This window comes from Armigeres subalbatus, chromosome 3 (assembly GCF_024139115.2).
Source record: "Armigeres subalbatus isolate Guangzhou_Male chromosome 3, GZ_Asu_2, whole genome shotgun sequence".
NCBI classification, from domain to species: Eukaryota; Metazoa; Arthropoda; class Insecta; order Diptera; family Culicidae; genus Armigeres; species Armigeres subalbatus.
Window position 1 is genome coordinate 9,945,011 of NC_085141.1, and position 21,439 is coordinate 9,966,449.

The 21,439-nt window shown below is 41.7% G+C and overlaps 2 protein-coding genes across 3 annotated transcripts in view; one reads left to right on the top strand and one right to left on the bottom strand.

Moving 5' to 3' along the window:
• Positions 1 to 4,199, bottom strand: part of LOC134226445 (FH2 domain-containing protein 1) — a 293,104-nt gene extending 288,905 nt beyond the window's left edge. For both annotated transcript variants that reach the window (XM_062707216.1, XM_062707215.1), the window contains exon 1: positions 3,752 to 4,199. The gene's annotated coding sequence lies outside the window, so the exon portion shown is untranslated. The remainder of the gene's footprint in view (positions 1 to 3,751) is intronic.
• LOC134226449 (hsp90 co-chaperone Cdc37) overlaps positions 1 to 21,439 on the top strand; it is a 395,365-nt gene that overhangs the window by 333,189 nt on the left and 40,737 nt on the right. The gene's annotated exons all lie outside the window — the stretch shown is intronic.

A 21,439-nucleotide genomic window follows, 5' to 3' on the forward strand; every position in this document is an offset into this window, starting at 1 on the left:
CCTATAGCCTTAATATATCACGGATACCACCGTTATTGGTACACTGACCCTACCGATGAACTGTGTGAATGCAACCGTAGCAGCACTGACAACCAAGTGAAAGAGTACCTGTCGCCGAAACGAGAGAGTGAGTACATACCAAATGCGTGATGGGAAGTGAGTGGAAAACAGTTCTGCCGCCGCCGGACAGTTGCGAGCGTAAGCAGCTACCATCATTATCATCATCATCATTAGTAATACGCGTTGCGCTTAGAAAACACCACGTGCATCTTGCCAACCATCTCTAGAATTTTTGGTTGAGGAGAGACATTCATGGTATTAATATGCGCCCCAGTGAATTGAAAGTCGTTCGTTCGACTTGAACGCGAATGAAGCGTCTTATAACAATTTTAGCAACATCAAGTAGAAAATGTCACACTTTTGACATGCCAATGGGTTGATCAATTCACTTGCCCAATTCAAACTTAATTTTAGAGTTATGTCTCAAATTTGATCGAACAGAAGTCCTGGTCTTTTCACTCTACTTAGGATTCAATCCAGGTAAAGACGGATTTGTAAAAACCATCTGAGAGTTAAGCGGAGGCGAAGAAATTGGACATAGTCCTTTACCTGCATAAAATAACAAATCTTCATTGTTGTGCGCTTTGTTCAAAATTTGAAATGAATCAAATACAGTGGCTGGTTTCCTACCCGCCGCTGCCAGCACCAGGCGCTAACGTATATGTGAAAATAGCCAGCATGAGTTAACCATCCGAAGTTTGTATGGCGAAAGGCATCTAACGCGGGTTTTCTCAACAGTTGGAACTTTCAACGAAAAACTATTTGGTACCAGTTATGTAGGACGGTGTCCGCTACTACGCCAACCAAATATTTTTTCGATTAAGGTTCTTATTTTCGAGATATTAAACATTAGATGCCTTTCGCCATACTGATTTCCAAAAGTTAACTCCTAGTGTGCCGCTGTAAGCATGCTCAAAGCAGGCGATTCATTGAAAAAGAATTACTTGAAATTTTGGTGTTTTACCTTACTTTAGAAGGTTTGAATAAACAATATTAAAATCGATCAAACGTATTCCAATTATCTAGAGATGGTCAATCAAAGCCATATTTAAAATATCGATAATGACTTGTTAGATATTTCATGCGGATGTTGTACGAAATCAATACCGGTAACCAGCAGCTGTTTTCCACACCCGGACAGTGAGATATGTACTTCATGTGAGCAAATAGTTACTTTTTACACCTGTTATGTTCAACTTAGAAAAATATTTAAAGATTTTTGTGGTATTATCTTCACAGCGTTTTTGTTCGGCATTCTTGCAACATGCCCTGTCCATTGTATCCTTCCAGCTTTTGCCTCCTCCTGGATGCTGGATTCGCTGTAGAGTTGGATCAGTTCCCCACGCCAGTTGGCACTTCATGGGCTCTTGTGTGCTTTGAGTGGCCCACGGTCGCTTTGCTATGGCCTGCTTGCGGACACATGTAGCTTTTTGTAGATCTTGTAGCATTTTGTAGATTAAATGAAAAGTACTAAACTCGTCTTAGACAGTTGAAGACATTCCACAAAAAGAAGCTTAAATATTTTTTCTGGTTTTTTGTAGATGTTTAAAAAAGCCCACTGTCAAACCACAACACGTCCTAGGCAGGCGCCCTAACTGTTGTGTCGTGGGGAGGGGTCGTTAAGCCCTTGAACATTGTCCCTGCTACCCCAGCCCAGGCGGACTCTGTCGCACTCGAAACGCTCACCACCAATCCCAAATTTGCTGCTTCACGTTTCAGGCCACATTTTAACGTTTCAGGCCACCGTACGTTGTAGGCGAATCCTCGGTCCTCCAGCACATTGACAAGTATCCGCTCCAAATGATGTTGTGAAATTTGCAGTGCCACGAACCGAGCTTCTAATCCCTAGCTCCTTAGAAATTCGCAGTTTTCGAATGTGCGCCCTAAAAACCGCCCTATGGTATCAGCGCCCCCTTAAAATATAAGCGACTAAGTAGCTCATATTTTACGACGACAGGGCTGGATGGAGCTGATGTATGAAATTGAATATGAATCTATATACATAAAATTGAATTTCTGTCTGTCTGAACCTTATAGACTCCGAAAATACTGAACCGATCGGCGTGAAAATTTTTATGCAGAGGTTTTTGGGGCCGGGGAAGGTTCTTAAGATGGTTCGAGTCCCCTTCCCCTTAGGAAAGAGTGGCTCCCATACAAATGAAACTCAAATTTCTTATAAGAAAATTATTTTGAGCTTTTTAGTGGAATGTCTTCACTTGTCATAAGACGAGTTTATACAATCCCATTGAATTCCACCACTTCGAGTCAAGTACGAGACACTGAAGACGGCCTTACTGGTGAGGTCGAAATACGTATCTGTCAAGATACAATTAAGTTGTGGAATTCAATGGGATTGTATAAATTCGTCTTATGACAAGTCAAATTTCTTCATAACTCGGGAATTAATCATGCGAATTGAAGCATGTCTGTCATGACGAGCTTTTGGAAGGGAAGATAAATTTCAGTGGTGATTGGTCCCCCCTTCCCCTTCTGGAATTGGAGCTCCCATACAAATGAAACAAAAATTGCTGCATAACTCGAGAACTAATCAGAGAATGAATTAATTTTAGGCTAAATGAAGTTCGTCGGGTCTGCTAGTATTTTAATAATGAGGACATTGTTCGAAACACTTTTTTTAAATTTCGATCAAATAATAAACAGTTTTCATGGCATTGGATCCATGGCTCTACAAAAACATGTTACGCTTGTGTAAAGTTTCGTGAATTCATTTGGATAAAATGATGAATCAATATCAAGCACCCACTTCTGGTGGCTAGAACTTATTTGATTGATTTACTTTTCGATAGGTGCTTCGGAAATGAGAATATATTCGTTGCGGATTCGGCAAAAACTTCATAAATAATACTCATTTTATCAGATCTTTGATTTCCGACTTTCTCCTGCTCGCAGAATGTGACAAATTACATTGTAATGCCTTCGACTATCGTTCCCGTTTACTTCCATTCATCGTTTCGTTCATTCATCAGAAAGATCAACACGATTGAGCCAATGTCCACCGTTGAACACCTCTACTCTAGTATTCCAGTTGCCAATCGGGCCGCCCTGATGATCTTGTGTGCCACAAGTTGTTGCTGCTGCTAAGGTGGCTCACATGGTTGCGCGTGGTCCGCTTCGACGACGACGAGCCAAACAAGTCAACGCGCGAGGAGGGCGAAATGTGGGCGTCCTTTTTCTCCTTGATTTTCAAGTTCTTCGATTTGTACATATAGATTTAGTTTTTTTTTCGTGCTCTTATATTTTTTTTGTTCATACACTACTGTGTTCCCAACACGGACGGTGGCCCCACACTTCTCACTTACCTTACCGAAATTGAACGGTGTATAATGTGATTATTATATATGTGCATGTAGGTATGTGCTCTTCGTCACAACGGCAAGCGGTTGGCTTTGATTTGCAAATAGACAGTTCACAAAAGATTCATATGCTTGATAGAAGAGTAAAAGCCTTTTTTCACGCTCGTCGGATTTGGTGATTCAATAATTCAGCATCGTTAGCGAACCACGATTGAAGGAAGGATTTCATAATTTTTCAATTAAAACCTGTTCAAGCACCTTCACGTTCGAAATTTGCATAAAAGATGAATTCTTCCCTGGTTCAAAACTTGCATCAGCGTATTTATTTTTCACTTATCCACTAGCATTCACATTATTTGACGAGATCTCTCACTTACATTCAATTATTACTGACTGCACTATTATTTGTTGAGTAATCCACGATTCGTTCGTCGGTGCACTACTGGACTCACGTTGCGCCCAGGCCAAGTCTCCCAATATCTGTGCGGGACGGACTTGGGCCCACCGTGGGCATCAGGCCAGTCCGGTCAGCGGCTACCACTTTTGCTATGCTATTGATAGCAAGCGAAGATAAAACAACCGAATAGAATGTGCTCACAATACTCTAAACTATAATCCATTCAATTAACCAGTAAAGCACTGACTAACTGGCAGTCCGTCCTCCAAACACAAAGATGCACAGATTCTTCTCGCTGGTCTGGTCTCGTTCTCCACACCGCATCGGGCTACTGCAGGACACGAGCAAGTCGTTGGGTCACGACGCGGGCGCGGGCGCAACTTGGCTGCTGTCGATTTAATCCGATCGCGCAGACGGTTCGAACCGAACTAATAGCAGGCGGCTGACCCAGCGACTTGGTTTAGCATAAAAAGATCGCGCACTCACGACAACGTCGGTCGCGTATCGTTTCATAGCTATGGTGTCAGTGGTTGGATCGGATGGAGGCAGCAATCGCCTCTCCTTCGAGCGACGGGGATGTCGCACGATCCAGCAAAGAGCGCAGCACTATAGCAGTAAGTGTTGTGTTTTGCAGTTCTTCTAGCTGCTGAGTGGGAAGAAGGCAAGAATTGTCGCGTATTTTGCGTGGGGTGATACTATTTACTTAGAACTTGGAGCATTCTAACGGTTTCAAGATTTTGAGTTAAGTAGATGAATATAAAAATAAATGAAAATTTATCAAATTAGGGAAAGACCTTTTCAGTTTTTATGAGCATTTCTCGCTGATAAGGGACGCACTACACTTGACAACAGACCAATTCGCATCGTCCATTGGCACTGCTGAAAACATTCCTTACTAAAACTTGACAAGAGTATAGATAGTGCAATCTATAGATGAGCCACAGCATGGCTATGGGCTCGTTTTGTTGACTGTGTACCAAGCGCATATGACATCACATCCCTTAATATGTTCACTGGAATCGTTATGTCATGCTCGTTGGAGACATGGTTGACAGTTCTTTTGAAGACAAAGGATTTATCTCTGTTCAACTATATTTCTACTAACTATAGACAAAAGGAAATTGGTGGAAATGATGATCCTACTAAGAGATGGGCGAATACTTTTCCAAACAATTAGCAACGCTGTTAAATACTATCGTTTGCATTTTTTTTTTTTTTCATTGTAATCGCAATACCTATCAATCTGCAACAATAACAATTTTCATTTGGCTTAGATTTTGACAGTATTCGATGCTCGATTATCTCAAGATAGCTGCTTTCGCATACTTCTGAATGTAGGTTCCCTACGTGGGAATCAAACTTGCAAGATAAATGATCGACATAATCGCACGGCTACGAAAACCGGCTAAAGATGTAGGGGAACGGTTCGGCACTTCATCCCATAGCTCCTATTTCCATCCCATCAAAAACAAAGCAATGAAAAGGAATTTGGTTTGTTTCTTATCTTTGTGATTTTTTTCAGCAGTAAGCACGCGTGTTAGCAAAAAAAAAGCGACAAGATTGGTGCAGTATTTCTTTGTTTTGCGATGAGATGAATATATGTTCAGTGAGATGGAAAATGGAACAGTTCTCCTATCACATTTCACTAGTCTAAACATACAATGAAATGCCAGAAAAAAATAGACATGAAATATACTGGCCGGTCTCGATTATCCGGAGTGTTGAAAAAAAATTCACTCCGGATAATCGAACCCTCCGGTTAATCGAGCCATTTTTTGATGTCGCTGAAAATTTGACTTTTGCACAAATAATCTTAATTCTGGTTAAATAAAATCTAATAAAATATCCCGTTGGTCCGTTTATGGGTTCTGACTACCGTTAGAGGTCGGCGCCGATCCGAGAATCGTCGGCGGCGTTTGTCATAATTTTGGTCGGCGAAGGCTTGGCGATTTATTTATTACATTCGTAACGTGAAGTTGGGAGAATCATTTTATATCGCCGGAAAAATCTAATAAACTGTCCCAGGAGATTCTTCCAAGTTTTTCGAATTTTCAACAGGAAAATTGTTTAGAAGTTTGCCTATGCTACCGGGCATGCATGATTTTTTACGTAGAATCACGTCTTTCGGTAAGATAGGGGGGTCATTCCAAAGTTTCAAATTTGGAACCGTCACGAAAAGTGGTCAGGAAGTAGAAGCCAATAGCTCAGGCGATTTTCAACGGATTCTGGAGATTCTGGTATGAATCGATCAGTAAACTCTTTAAGATTTCATTCAACTATTGTAAACAATTGCACAACATGTTGACGATCGAATTTCGAATCCACTATCGCATTATACGTAATTCTACATTCAATTTTTTTTATCCAACTTTCTACTTTTTTTTCTCGTCGAGAATTTTTCGGAGTTTCCACTAAACCAGTGGTGCTCAGCACTTTGGGCGTTTTTTTACTTAATTTAATTTTCACACAATAAAAAGGAGCTTTGACCATACAAATTAGCACTTAGTCGAAATCTTTCAAATATATCTATCTGCTGAGGATAGTAAAACGAATATTGTTGTTAGATTCACTCCGTACAAAACTATGAAAGCAAAAAAAAGTGCGACCCGCGGCCCGTAAGGTAATTTTACTTTGATCAAGTCGTACGGAGTGATTTTAACACCGATATTCGTTTAATATCCTCAGCTGATAGATATATTTGAAAGTTTTCGTCCAAGTACTAACATACAAGGTGAAGGCTCATTTTTATTGTGTGACAAGCAAATTAAGGGATAAAACGCACAAAATGCTGAGCACCACTGCACTGAACAGAATTTCCTTATGATTTTTATTTCCAACGGAATTTCAACTGGATTTTTTTTCGGAATTTCTTTGGATTTCTACGTGATTTTTTTTATGTTGTCCATCAGTAACTCTTCGGAAATTGTACGAGAAAATTTTCAAAAGACGAACGGTCGTTTGGTTGAAAATCATTCGATGGAAAGTCATTTGACCGAATACCACTTGGCCGAATAATACGTTAAGCCGAAAGCTATCTAGCCGAATTCCATTTGTTTGATACGGTTATCAACAGGTTATAACAGGTCGTTTTGTCGAATAGGACTTGTCGTCGAAATTTCTATTTGACCGAAACGGTAGTTTAGCAGGAAGGGTAATTTGGCCGAAAATACTGATCGGATTATATTACGAAAAACGTCGACCAAACGCCATTTTTGAAAAAATGAGCTGTCGGAGTAAACGTCTTTTTTGGAAAAATTATCAGTTCAGCCGTATGATCTTCACCCGTACGTCGCTTTCAGACAAATGACATTTTTGGCCAAACCGTTTTTGATCTTATGTCACCTCGTCCGACCAAGCAGCATTTCCGCAGCAGCTCGGGCAAACAACACTTTCGGCCATATGATCATTTCGGCCAAATGGCCCTTTTATGCCAAACGACCATCTAGGCCTTTTTGGCTAAATGACCTATTCGATTAAACGACTTTTCAGCCAAATGACCTGTTCGGCCGAACGACATTATCGGCCATGTGTCTATTTCTGGAATTTGAGCCTGGTGGGCTTCGTGGCCGTGTGGTTAGTGGGGTCAGTGGTCTAAGCGTATTTGCAAGCCATAGAGTATGAGTTTGATTCCCGCTCTACTAGAAGAAACCATTTCGTGAAGCGACGCTCCGCTGGTTCACTGGGTGCTGTGTGAATGTCCTGTCCGTTGTCTAATGCTAAGTGTTAAGTATTCAGTCTGTGCGACCTCTGGTCAAAGACGGTGATCCTGTCTTCTTTTCTTTTAAATTCTACAAAAAGATCTTCAAAATTTTTAGGGAAATTTAATTCAACGGTAGTATTTTCGAGATATCAAAGGAAATTCTTCAGAATTTTCAATGAAAGTTCTAAGTTTTACGAAAAGCTTTTTCGATTTTTCAACGAAAAATTGTATGGAATTTTTAAGAAAAATAGCTTTTTTTTCACGAGAAATCCTCTGGAGTTTCAATGGGATTGCCATAAACTGTCGGCGGCGACGGCGCACACCTCTAACCACCGTGTGGAGGATCAAAAAAAAAAAAAAACTTCTAAATTTTATGGTTAAGCACCAAGATTTTTCAGATGCACTTGATGTTGTGGCTTATACATATCGTGGCCTTCCGAAAATTCCGGAACATCCATGAAATAAAACAAAAAATTATGAATTTCATCGCATAGCACCATTTAACATCCTAACATTGGAATTTATTTCATTTGATTTATTCAAACTAAGGCCTCTGCAATACACAAAATTCATCTACATGCAGCTCGGTCTGTAGTTGCACGTCGGCGACTTTGTAGTCCACGGAGGGACCTCAAATCGACACCCTGCTCTCTGCGCACCTCGCCTTCTTGTCCCCTGCGGGTATCAGGAACCATTTTCACCGGGTTATTGCCCGACATTCTGAGCATGACATTGTGTATGGTCACCTTGGCCACCGAGTGATTCTTTTGAAAATGAAAATATTCATTTCATCATTAGATAAGATCCATTAATTACGTAATGCAAAAATGGCCATTTTCAATCCCCTCTCCCCCCTATGTCACACTTTTTGTATGAGGTATCTAAAAAATTTGTATGGATTGTCACACTTCAGGAAACCCCCTCCCCCCTCTAAGCGTTACGTAATTTACGGATATTCCCTAAACACAAGGATTTTTCAGCGCCATTTGTTGTTACTATGAATATATAACTGGTGTTTTAATCCATACATTGACCACCGTTAGTGAAATAAATATTTTTTCATATAAATATTGAGGCTGTTCACAAATTACGTAACGCTGGAAGGAGACGGAGGGGGTCAGGCAGTGCGTTATGATTCATACAAACCAATTAAACCTCCCATATAAAAAGCGTTTCGAGGGGGAGGATGGGAGTACAAAATCTTCAAATTTAGCGTTACGTTATTTGTGAATGAATCTATTTCGGATATTCCGAAGGACTATTTGGTGTCATGAATCACAATGTCAATGCTGTACTCAGAATGCACACACGAATGCTTAAAAAAATGTCGGTGAATTGAATTGAAATTCATAAAATGACCAATCATGAATGTTCTTGATTTCCGTTCCCTTAGGATTCTTTCACAAAATCCGTAACGTTGAATTTGATAATTTTGGTGGGGTATCCCTCCCTCTCGTAACTTTCGGAAGGTTTTTTTTGTACGAATCGTAACGCTTGGTCTGACTTCCTTATTTTCCCTAAAGCGTTACGTAATTTGTGAACAGTCCCTTAGGGAAGATTCATTAATTACGTAACGCAAAAATTGGCCATTTTCAACCCCGCTCCCCCTATGTCACACTTTTTATATGAATCATTGCAATTTTTTTATGGATTGTCACACTTCGGGCAAACCCCCTCTCCCCCCTCTGAGCATTACGTAATTTATGGATGCTCTCTTAGGAAAGCGAGAAAGTCACTATCATGTCTTGCACATATTGGATACGTTACGGATATACAAAGATAATATTTCTATTTTTGTAAGATAGGTAAAAAAATTACTCCGGATAATCGAGCCCCGGATAATCGAGCTTCCGGTTAATCGAGCTTCCGGTTAATCGAGTCCGGCCTGTACTGTTAAAACGATTATCTGGACATAAAGTAAATATTGATTTAACTTCAGATACATATATAAATCGTATTTCTAGTTGATTCTTAGATTTTAAAATATTGAGTTTGCGTATAGATAGCTGAATAACTACAGTCTTTAAAATAAAAAAAAATCAGGAGTGTTGTGTACAAGACACGACCGTAAGGTAAACGTTGGACGTCATTAGGTCATCGTTGCGATTAACTTTTCTGCGGTCACTAAGCGATTGTGTTTTCTACTTTGCAGAAATTTCTCCTCAGATCAGCTTTCATACTGTAATCGTAGGCTGCCCATCCCCTTGAATGTCGTACCCTATGACGAATGTCTTCCTCTTGATGTCCATTTCAATTTCTGTCGTTAATCCTTTTGTGTCTTCCTCTCTCCATCCGACGTGCGCTCATGATTCTGTTACCGCCGGCAACTTTCTGCTATTTCCAAACCATTAATATGCTCTTTGAACAAAAATCGTCTCGGCTCAACGTTCCCTTGTACAGAATGGTGGTCCTGAAAAGAACCGATTAATTTCCAATAATGCGCCTTTCGAATCGAATCAAAATCAGCAATAGGGCACTGCACGGAAACATCTCTTTCTCTTTCGTTCCTCATTAATTTTGACGTTTACTGGCCTTGTTGTTTTCAAATTTCTTTGCAGCGAAAAAGAGACAAAGCAGTCCGTGCAGTGCCCTATTACTCAATACAGTCAAACCTCCATGAGTCGATATTGAAGGGACCATCGACTCATGGAAATATCGAGATGAGGAATAGCAAATCTTTGGAAAGCCGTTTGAAGGGACCATCACAGTAACCCAGAAAATATTTTTTAATATGGCATAATTTGCTTCCATGAGTCGATATCGAGTCATAGAACATCGACTCATGGAGGTTTGACTGTAGTTTGGATTTCAGACACCACCGTTGCAGAAACGCACTCTCCCGCGCTGCTGCCATGACCACCACAGTCGCCATCGTAGCAGAACAGGCAACCAATAGTCCGAAAGTTGCGAAAAAAAAATTCACTGAAGTGCTGCTTATGCTGATGTCGACGACCATACGAACCACGCCGTTGGTGGGAATAACATTTCTTGCAGCAACAGCCGAGTGCGAAACACGGGTCTCTTGTACCAAGAAAAAATGAAGCGGATGCCCAAAAGGCCCGTAACTTACATCATTCTGTGGCCGAACAGGATTGATTGGTTCTAAAATTTTTACTGGGTATGACCAGAATTTAAATTTTCATTAGTTTATAGTGAATATTATTGAGTTTTAATAAAGTTGGCCAATTGCCGGAGAATTTCCAAGTCGATTTATATATAAATCTCCAAAATCCATCAGCAGATAAAGGCGCTATTAAGGCTCAAAATCTTACATGATTTCTTGACGGTCCCCAATTTTAGATTATGATTTGATACCCAGTACCTTCGAGTAAGAAGTTGTCCAACGTCAGAAGTGAAGGATACTATTTTCCGATAAAATGTTTATTTCATAAAAAAATGCGGTTTGTATTTCTCATACAAGTTGGCGTAAGTGGACATTAAACATATAAATCTCTTTATTTCTTTTCAAAATTAATTTCATTGATAGTTGAATGAAATGAGCGAATCAAAATTGCATTAAATTCTCTGGACAGTTGTCAATGCTTCGTATGATTACCATGATTCTCCAATACTGTCATCAATCGTTTAGAAATAATTTCTGCTAAATTATGCAATTTTTGTAAGAAATCGAGTTCTGAGTTATCTTAGTCATCCAGATTTTATCGAGAATAGATGGTCAAGCTGTTTAGATCTTTTCGAAGTGAACCTTTTTTTTACGAGTATTTCCATAGCTTTCTCAAGCGATCATCTTGTTGGATTTGTGCACACCTATTTTAATCCGTTTGATTCCTCTCCAGTATTCTCACTTCGATTCCCCACGAATTTCACAAACAAATTTTTTTTCAGGTTTTTTTTTCAATTATCATCAAACGTGAGACTCCCTGACTGAGTACCCGATCGAATGTTGAGCACAAATCGATAGCGTATTTTGAAGTAGTTAAATCAACGATTTTTATATTGCCGATTTCACCAATTTGAAGAGTAATGGCAAATATCTCCAGGAATTCCTCCGAAAGTTCTTCTTGGAATTCCTCCTGATGTTCTTCCAGGCATTCCTTTAGAAGTTCCCCCAGGAAGTCTTTCAGAAGCTTATCTAAGAATTCCTCCAAAAGTTCAACTAAGAAATCCCCTGGAAATACCTCCGGAAAGCCCTTCAAAAGTTCCAGCAAGTATACCTCCAAAAAAAAAATGATTGAAGATCTTCTGGGGATCCTCTAGAAAACCCCTAGGAGCTCTCTATGCATTACTTCAAAATTAATTCTTTTAAACGTCCTTTGGAATGCTCCGGAACATCCTAGAAAAATTATCTAGGAAATTGTTCCATTATTTTTCACAGATTTTCTTCTACGAGCTTTAGCATTAACATTAGCATTGTTACCGTGTAATACATAGATTGTACACTAGTGATACTCATGTTTTTCTTTTGAAATCCATATCTAGAATGCTATCAAAAATCAAGAAGGGTGGGGGGTCCTTGATTCCAGTCTACTATACCAACCTGGAAACCTGGTTGGCTACAGCGTCGATACACCTATGCCTGGCGTATTGTAGAGCTCCAGAATCGTCGGTCTTGGGCGATGTTCCTCCAGATTCCCCGAACGTTTAGGGTGCAGGTCCGATTCTGCAGCGCGCAACAAGCGTGTTCCCGCCCTTCCACGAAGTCGCCGGCTCCTATCTGGTTCTCTGTTGAATATTGTTTTCGCTATTCTTTCTTCCGACGTTCGCACTAAGTGACCAGCACACTGAAGTCTGCCGTATTTTATACGATTCATAATATTTTATAATTGATACAGCTCATGATTCATGCGTCCACGCCAAACACCATTTTCTAGTTTCCCCCCGAGTATTGTACACATAACTATTCGCTCCAAAGTCCCGAACGCTCTCCGGTCCACCTCTTTTAATGTAAGCATGCATAAGAGGCGGACCGGAGAGCTTTCCTGGAAGGGCCACTGGTACAACCAGAGTTTTATATAGAGAAAATTTCTTGTCTGCATGTTGCGGGACCTAAGCTGGTTACGTAATCCGTAGAGGGCTCTATTTGCAGCAGCAATACGTCTTTTCACTTCGCGGGAAACGTCAATGCCATATGGCACAAGCCTTCCAAGGTAAACAATTTTTTCAACAACTTCAAAATCAAGCACTATCTCAGCACCAACACCACTAGGTCTTCCTCTATCTCTACCTGCCACCATGTACTTTGTCTTGGTAGAAATAATTCTTAAGCCTATACTCGCCGTCTCCCTCTTCAGTGGGACAAAAGCCTCCACTACTGCTCTGCGATCGATTCCAATGAGGTCGATGTCGTCCGCAAAGCCCAGGAGCATATGCGACCGTGTGATGATAGTGCCGTTTCTCTGCACACCAGATCTCCTAATATCGCCCTTGAGTGCAATGTTGAACAATAAATTTGAAAGTGCATCACCCTGTTTCAATCCGTCTAAGGTCACAAAGGAGGTTGACACTTCGTCTGCAATCCGAATACTTGATTGCGAGCCATCCGGCGTTGCACGTATCAGTCTAATCAGTTTCGCCGGAAAACCATGTTCGGACATTATCTGCCACAGCTCATTTTTTTCACTAAACCGTACGCTGCTTTGAAATCAATGAACAGTTGGTGAGTCTGCAAGTTGTACTCCCGGAAGTTATCAAAGACTAGCACAACAAACCCTGCGTTGCTCGGCTTTTTAAGTTCGAAGTGTCATTTTCTGCGTTGATTGTGACGCCGCACTCTAGATCATTTTTTTTAGCGTGAGCGTATTGGGTTTCCTCACAACTCACCCCAATATTGTAATATCACAATTTTCCAACTTTCCCCTTGAAAATTTACTTTTTCTTTAATAATTATTTGCGAGCGTTTTAGGGGAAAATGTTACACGGTTTAAAAAAAAAATGTCTTCCTTTTACTTCCACTAATTCGTTTTTTTCGTATCTACACAAATATGAATTTCATCCACTTCTTGTGGACATCTTCAGTATGTTATAGTCGATAAACAACACACTGAAGATGTCCACAAGTAGTGGATGAAATACGTATTTTTGTAGATACGAAAAAACGAATTAGTGGGGGTAAAAGGAAGACACATTTTTTTAAAACCGTGTTACTTTTTCTTTGCATATATAAACACAGCAGAGCAAAAGACGAACCGATCAGTGTGAAAATCTTGAAAATTGATCCATCTATTTGTGAATTGCTGCTGGGTGCTGGGTTCGATTCCCGGTGCCGGTCTAGGCAATTTTCGGATTGGAAATTGTCTCGACTTTCCTGGGCATAAGAGTATCATCGTGCTAGCCTCATGATATACGAATGCAAAAATGGTAACCTGGCTTAGAAACCTCGCAGTTAATAACTGTAGAAGTGCTTAATGAACACTAAGCTGCGAGGCGGCTCTGTCCCAGTGTGGGGATGTAATGCCAATAAGAAGAAGAAGAAGATTTGTGAATTACAATGGATCAAAGGAAATGTCTACTCATTTTCATATATATAGATAGATAGATAGATAAATAAGAAAGATAGAAGAAGATCATCCGCAGGATAAACATCTGATCCGTTGTTGATCGGCCCACACAAAAACCTGCCTGGTATTCTCCGACGAAGAACTCCTCATGCGGTCACAGTCTGTTAAACAGGATACGCGACAGGATTACGCCGAGTTCAGAAAGGTGATATTTTCTGGATAATGTGGTGGATTGATTGATGCAGCTGCTCACTTCCGTGTTTGAGAAGCTTGACCGGGATCTCGTCCTTCCCAGCAGCTTTACTGCTGACTATGTCCATCCTGCTCCCTAATACACTTTCATTTTCATCGTTCAAGTTCAACAAATCTTCGAAGTGTTCCTTCCACCTGGCTGTCACCATAGCCTTGTCTGTCAGCAAATTCCTCTCTTGGTCATTGCACATGGCGGGCACTGGCGCAGTCTTATGCCGCGCGCCATTGACAATTGCGTAAAGCCTCCGCATATCGTTTCTATCCATGTTCTCCTGCGCTTCAGCTATCACACTCTTTTCGTGTTGCCTTTTTTCTGCGGTGGATTCGTTTCTCTTCTGGCCTTGCTACAAGTTCTCTGTTGGAACGGGTACGAGCCATTAGCATCTGACCCTAGCTCATTTTCAGCAGACTGGTGCTTCAATCAATCTGCTGCCGAAGGACCTCCGTCGGCCTTCGCAATCGCAATTGGACGCATAGTCAAATCACTCGCAATCCATTTATTAAGTCAATACTTCCACATGTGTATTGTACACGTCCACATTAGAGATAAATGGATAAATGGATTGCGAGTGATTTGACTATGCGTCCAATTTGGGAATCTCGAGCTCGTTCAGTTCAGTTAAAGCACCAGTCTAGCGTACTGTAGGGTCATGGGTTCGAGTCCCATCGAAGGGAAAGTGGTTACCTCCAATACATTTTTCAAATCAATATCTTCCACATAACGTACATATTCACATATGAGTTTTCATAACATTGTAAATTAACGTCCAAGTCGGGTGGTTTAATCCCCGGAAATAGGCAATTACCTTTGATTGAACTGAACTTGAGTTGCGTGCTCTTGCCTACGCAATGCGGTCGGGTCTGAGCTTGACGACCGACTGGCAAATAGCTTACACAACCTCACTTGATCAGTACCGTTGCTGATGAAGAATGTGTATAGCCGCCAGACATTCTAAATACTCACGCTCCTCTAATGTGGACGTGTACAATACACATGTGGAAGTATTGACTTGATAAATGGATTGCGAGTGATTTGACTATGCGTCCAATTTGGGAATCTCGAGCTCGTTCAGTAGCCGCTAGGTTGCGAAGGCCGACGGAGGTCCTTCGTAGCTTAGTTGGTTAAAGCACCAGTCTAGCGTACTGTAGGGTCATGGGTTCGAGTCCCATCGAAGGAAAGTGGTTACCCAATACATTTTTCAAATCAATATCTTCCACATAACGTACATATTCACATATGAGTTTTCATAACATTGTAAATTAACGTCCAAGTCGGGTGGTTTAATCCCCGGAAATAGGCAATTACCTTTGATTGAACCTACATTTTCTCGTCTGTCATTCACTGGCACTCCTCATCAAACTAACCATTTCGTTGACGCCGCTGTGCAGTGCCTAACACTTCCTGCGCTGTTGTAGTCACAGCTTCGTGGATATTTTCCCACAATCTGTTGACGTTGCCAGATCCGGTGGCATCTCTCATCCGCTCGTCCAGCTTCTGGTGGTACTGTTCAGGTACTGACGCTGGAAAGTCGCGCCCGATTTTTTGCAACTACAAGGTAGTGATCCGAGTCAATGTTCGGACCTCTGAAGAACCTTACATTTATAACACAGACAAACAGACGTAACACTAGAAAAAATACCATCGACCATGACTATAACGATCAATTTGAATTTGATCGGTTGCGCGTTTCACAACTAGAGGCGTTAGCGTCGTAATCCTTCGAGTTTGACATTTCACTCCAGCGCCTTCTGGTGACAATGTCATACGAAACAAAGTTTCGTGTAACATGCTCGCAAGATGGTGGTAGAGGAGTTAGGCGACGGATTTTAAAAAAAAATGTTCAAGCTGTTACGTCTGTTTGTCTGTGTTTATAATATCCGAAAATTGTCGTCCTTCGATCAGTCGTCGATCAGTCCTTCGATCAGTTGTCTATCTATGAACTCGGATGTTGCCAGGTACCAGGTGTTTTTGCGGATATTCTTACGTGCGAAGTAGATACAGCTAATTGCCATCCCTCTAGCAGCAGGAAAGGTTACAGGTCGCAGACCATTATCGTTGGTAGCGGAATGAAGGCTTTCCGTACCAATGACAGGGCGAAAGAAATTTTCCCTTCCGATTATGCGCATTTGCATCCCCTATGATAATCTTTACATCGTGTGTTGGGCACTCTCCATAGGCCTTTTCAAGGCTCTCATAGAACTCATCCTTCGCGTCATCAGACTTATCATTCGTTGGGGCATAGATGCTGATTAGGCAATAGTTAAAGATTTTGCCCTTCATTCTCAACACGCAAATGCGGTCGCTTATCGGCTTCCACCGGATAACACGCTTCACCTGCTTCCCGATCACCATGAAGCCAACTCCTCGTTCTGCTCTGTCACCGCCGCTCTAGTAGATGTGGTATTTGAATGAAGTGGGATCCACCTATGGGATCCACCGCCCGGAATTCACGTTCTCCAGTTCGGGGCCACCGTATTTCCTGGATTGTTGCCACACTCACGCCGACCTTCTGCAGCTCACGAGCCAGCAGCCCAACACGTGCGAGTTCATTCAAAGTTCTCACGTTCCAAGATCCGACTTTCCAATCGATGTCCTTTATTCGTTGCCGGTTTGTTGCCGTTGAATCAATCCATTTGCTCTACTTTTGCCTTTCTTGGTAACTGTAGAATCTTTGGTAGGCTATCTTACCAGGGTTGCGCTACCAACATCGCGTCGAAGGGCCTGCTTTCTCGATGCTGACACGATGCAGCATGATGTGCACAGTTTTGTTTAGAGTCCCTCGCTGGCACTCGGACGATGATCAGCCGCCCCTAACATGGAGAACAGACGCTCGATCAGTTTTACATCTCCGGAGAGGAGCGAATCCCATAGTTCCCACCGGAGGAAAATAGTTCATCTGAATCTTCACAAATTTGAAACATTCCGAACATTTACGATGCGAAGTACATCAAACAGATTTTAATAAAATTGTTAGCGTTTACAAGCGTCGTAAGATTATATTCAAATGCTGTGCCGTGAGAGTTGTCAACGTGAGTTATCCTTTTACGGGCAGAACAATTGTCGGGGCGCGCGATCGGAATCGTTTGAGTCAAGTTCATAGTAGTTTTAGGGTGTTTGATTTGCGTTATGCTGCCCATCATTACCCTTATGAATGGTAGCCCACACACGTGTTAGAACCCTAAAGAGATTGAGAATCTGATGGTTCATTTATGTGGGTGCCAGAATGCTGTCGCTAAAACATTCTGATTCTTTGTACCTTGAAAAATTTGGTTAAGTGGGAGCTGAGAACTAGGCCGCAACAATAATTCATTTTTTTGCAATTCGTCATAGAGCTCTCATATGACAAGCTATTACATGCAACATCTCAATGTTGCAATACATCAGCTGATTGTGCTCTATGAACACTACATCTCGAATGTAATTCCAATCTAAACATAAATATACAAAGATGCCAGACTCAGACAGCGTGCTGCTCTACTGCCGATGTTATCAACATCTTAATCCTTGTATCTATTGCAAGCTGTCCTTCGTCATATTTCATATTCCATATACTGTGACACCTCGGATCGTTATTGAGCCTGCAACATCTGTGGACTGCCTGAAAAATTTTAACGTTTTTATTCTCGCATTGATTCGAACATGCTTTGGCTTTGGTGACAGTCACAGAGAGCGCCAGCTAACTGTGAGAGAATTATTTCAACCTCCATTCATAATCTGTTGCGCCTCGCGGATGGAAAATCGCTAAAAATGTATTTTAATTTTTAAATTAAAGCTAGTACCCTTAATGTGTAATTTCATTTTCCTCTACACAATAAAATAAATATAAAAATACACACATTTATTTCATATCGCCATATATGCCAACTGGAACGGGCCGTGTTTGTCGCGCTGAAGGTCACCCGCGGTTGAGACGTTGAAGTCTCCTTCTTGTGAGCGCGAGAAAAAAAAAAGCTGAACAACTCGCGATCGATCGATTGAACTGGCAAGCGCCGTCGTCCGGTCGTCCAGTCTGCTAATAGAGGTGCGATGGCGACGCCGGCTGTGATGACTGCACCGATCAAAACGTCATTTTGCTCTTGCCGAACGCGTGCTGTTTTGTGAATGATGACTACCACACAGTGGACACTCATTCAGACGATTGCTCAAAGCACATGGGTAACGTAGGAATGATGGGTTCGATTCCAAGCGAATCAAGGGGAGATGATGCTACATTTTATAATATTAGATCATCACGTAATAATATTTGACAAGTTTTTCATGGATCTCATATTTTGGAAGCGCGTTTCGCTACCGCTTATCTGTTCGTCAAGCAGTGTAAAAAATCGACATCGGAAGCTATTGATAAGCTATGACCTCTCGTGTGTTTCACGAGGCTTTAATGAAAATCGTTTGATAGTTTAATGAAAATCGTTTGATAGAAAATCAATCAAAGATGAAACAGTAAAGTAGAAACAGAAGAATCGACTTTCGGCAATCTGTGGACTGTGAACACTCGAGTAATACTCAAAAATAAGGACAGGTACAGGTGATTTTTAGGTAAATAATTAACCAGTGTTCGCTTTAAACCAAATTATTTAGAATTGTAAGAAAATCTAACACCTACTGTTTGGTATCTTAATATTATAGTCATCTAGAATAAGTCATTATATGATTATACTTTGTGAGCGTTTAAAATAACAAATGTTAATTTATCTATTCCTGTTCGCAATGGATTTATTTCGCTCAATGCATGCGGAAATATTTCCTAGCTGTAGAAAATGGCTAGACGATCGAAAAGCGTGAGTTAGAATAAAGCATCTCAAATTAAGTGGTGGCACTTATGGTTGATGATGCGCAAGTGCCCTCTAACTCCAGCTTTAATTTGCAGTAAAACTCGCAGGAGTTAAGTTGCACCCAAGCTGTTGGTCACCAGACTGTGCAGCTATAGGATCTAATGACACAGTAAATTAATTGAGATATTTAATACACTATCGATTTCAATTAGAAAAAATGCCAGTCATTATTCTTGCTATCGGTTGCTTGAGTTGCCGCTTAGACACATGGTTCGTGGTTTGGGTGGGGTTCCGGTGAACCGATAATAAGTGCGGGTGCAATCAACGTACTGCGGCGTAGAAAAAAAAAGATCTCTGGTCAGAAACGTGATGCAGTTATAGGAAATGATTGGAGATGAATGAATGGCAGCGGTTGAACAACTTACTATGGTTAACCACAATGTCCACAATACATCATATGGGAAATCATTTCCGAGTGAAATTTTTACCTAGAACGCTGTGCTGAGAAACAGTTTAGGGCAGCGGTTCTCAACCTTTTTCATGAGAGGTACCCCTTGGAACATTTGCATTAATTGAGGTACCCCCTCTCGAAATATTAGGCTTCCAATCCTTTTGAAAGAATAATACCGAGCCCTTTGAAGGGAAGCTCCTTCTAGCTTTTGAATCCCTTTGAAGTAGACTTCCGCGCCTCTTCATTAGAGACTTCTGAGCCTCTTGTAGAGAGGCTTCCGAGCCTCTTGTAGAGAGGCTTCCGAGCCTCTTGAAGGCGGTTTTTGAGCCACTAAAAAGGAAGCTTCCTTTGCAGCTTAAAACGACGCTTCCAAGCCTCTTGAAAGAAGGCTTCCGAACCACTGGAAAGAAGACTTCTGAGCCTCTTGAAAGAAGGATTCTGAGCCTCTTGAATGGGGGCTTCCGAGCCTCTTGAAAGAAGGCTTCCTAGCCTCTCGAAAAGAGCCTTCCGAGCCTCTTGAAAGGAGGATGCTTCTGAGCCACTTGAAAGGAGGCTTCCGAGCCTTTTAGAAGGAGGCTTTTCAGCCTCATGAAAGGATGCTTTTAAGTCTCTTGAAATGTGGCTTCCTACCCTCTTGAAAGGAGCCTTCCGAGCCTCTTGGAAGGAGGCTTTTGAGCCTATTGAAAGGAGGCTTCTGAGCCTGGAAGGAGGTTTCTGAGCTTCTTGAAAGGATCTTGAAAGAAGACTTCCAAACCTCTTGAAAAGAGGCTTCCGAGCCTCTTGAAAGAAGGCTTCCGAGCCTCTCGAAAAGAGCCCAGGCTTCCAATCCTTTTGAAAGAATAATACCGAGCCCTTTGAAGGGAAGCTCCTTCTAACTTTTGAATCCCTTTGAAGTAGACTTCCGCGCCTCTTCATTAGAGGCTTCTGAGCCTCTTGTAGAGAGGCTTCCGAGCCTCTTGAAGGCGGTTTTTGAGCCACTAAAAAGGAAAGCTTCCATTGCAGCTTAAAACGACGCTTCCAAGCCTCTTGAAAGAAGGCTTCCGAACCACTGGAAAGAAGACTTCTGAGCCTCTTGAAAGAAGGATTTTGAGCCTCTTGAATGGGGGCTTCCGAGCCTCTTGAAAGAAGGCTTCTTAGCCTCTCGAAAAGAGCCTTCCGAGCCTCTTGAAAGGAGGAGGCTTCTGAGCCACTTGAAAGGAGGCTTCCGAGCCTTTTAGAAGGAGGCTTTTTAGCCTCATGAAAGGATGCTTTTAAGTCTCTTGAAATGTGGCTTCCTACCCTCTTGAAAGGAGCCTTAGCCTATTGAAAGGAGGCTTCTGAGCCTGGAAGGAGGTTTCTGAGCTTCTTGAAAGGATCTTGAAAGAAGACTTCCAAACCTCTTGAAAAGAGGCTTCCGAGCCTCTTGAAAGAAGGCTTCCGAGCCTCTCGAAAAGAGCCTTCCAAGCCTCTTGAAAGGAGGAAGCTTCTGAGCCACTTGAAAGGAGGCTTCCGAGCCTTTTAGAAGGAGGCTTTTCAGCCTCATGAAAAGATGCTTTTAAGTCTCTTGAAATGTGGCTTCCTACCCTTTTGAAAGGAGCCTTCCGAGCCTCTTGGAAGGAGGCTTTTGAGCCTATTGGAGGCCTCTTGGAAGGAGGCTTTAGAGCCTGGAAGGAGGTTTCTGAGCTTCTTGAAAGGATCTTGAAAGGAGACTTCCAAACCTCTTTAAAAGAGGCTTCCGAGCCTCTTGAAAGAAGGCTTCCGAGCCTTTTGAAAGAAGGCTTTCGAGCCTTTTGGAACAAGACTTCCGAGCCTTTTAGATGAAAGCTTCCCAGCCTCTGAAAAGGATGTTGAAAGGAATCTTCCGAGCCTCTTGATAGGAGCCTCTTGGAAGGAGGCTTTTGAGCCTCTTAAAAGAAGGCTTCTGAGCCTCTTGAAAGGATTTTGAAAGGAGGCTTCCGAGCCTCTTGAAAGGAGGATTTTGAGCCTCTAGAAAAGTAGGATTTTGAGCCTCTTGAAAGGAGGGCCTCTCGTAAGGCTTCCGAGCCTCTTGAAAGA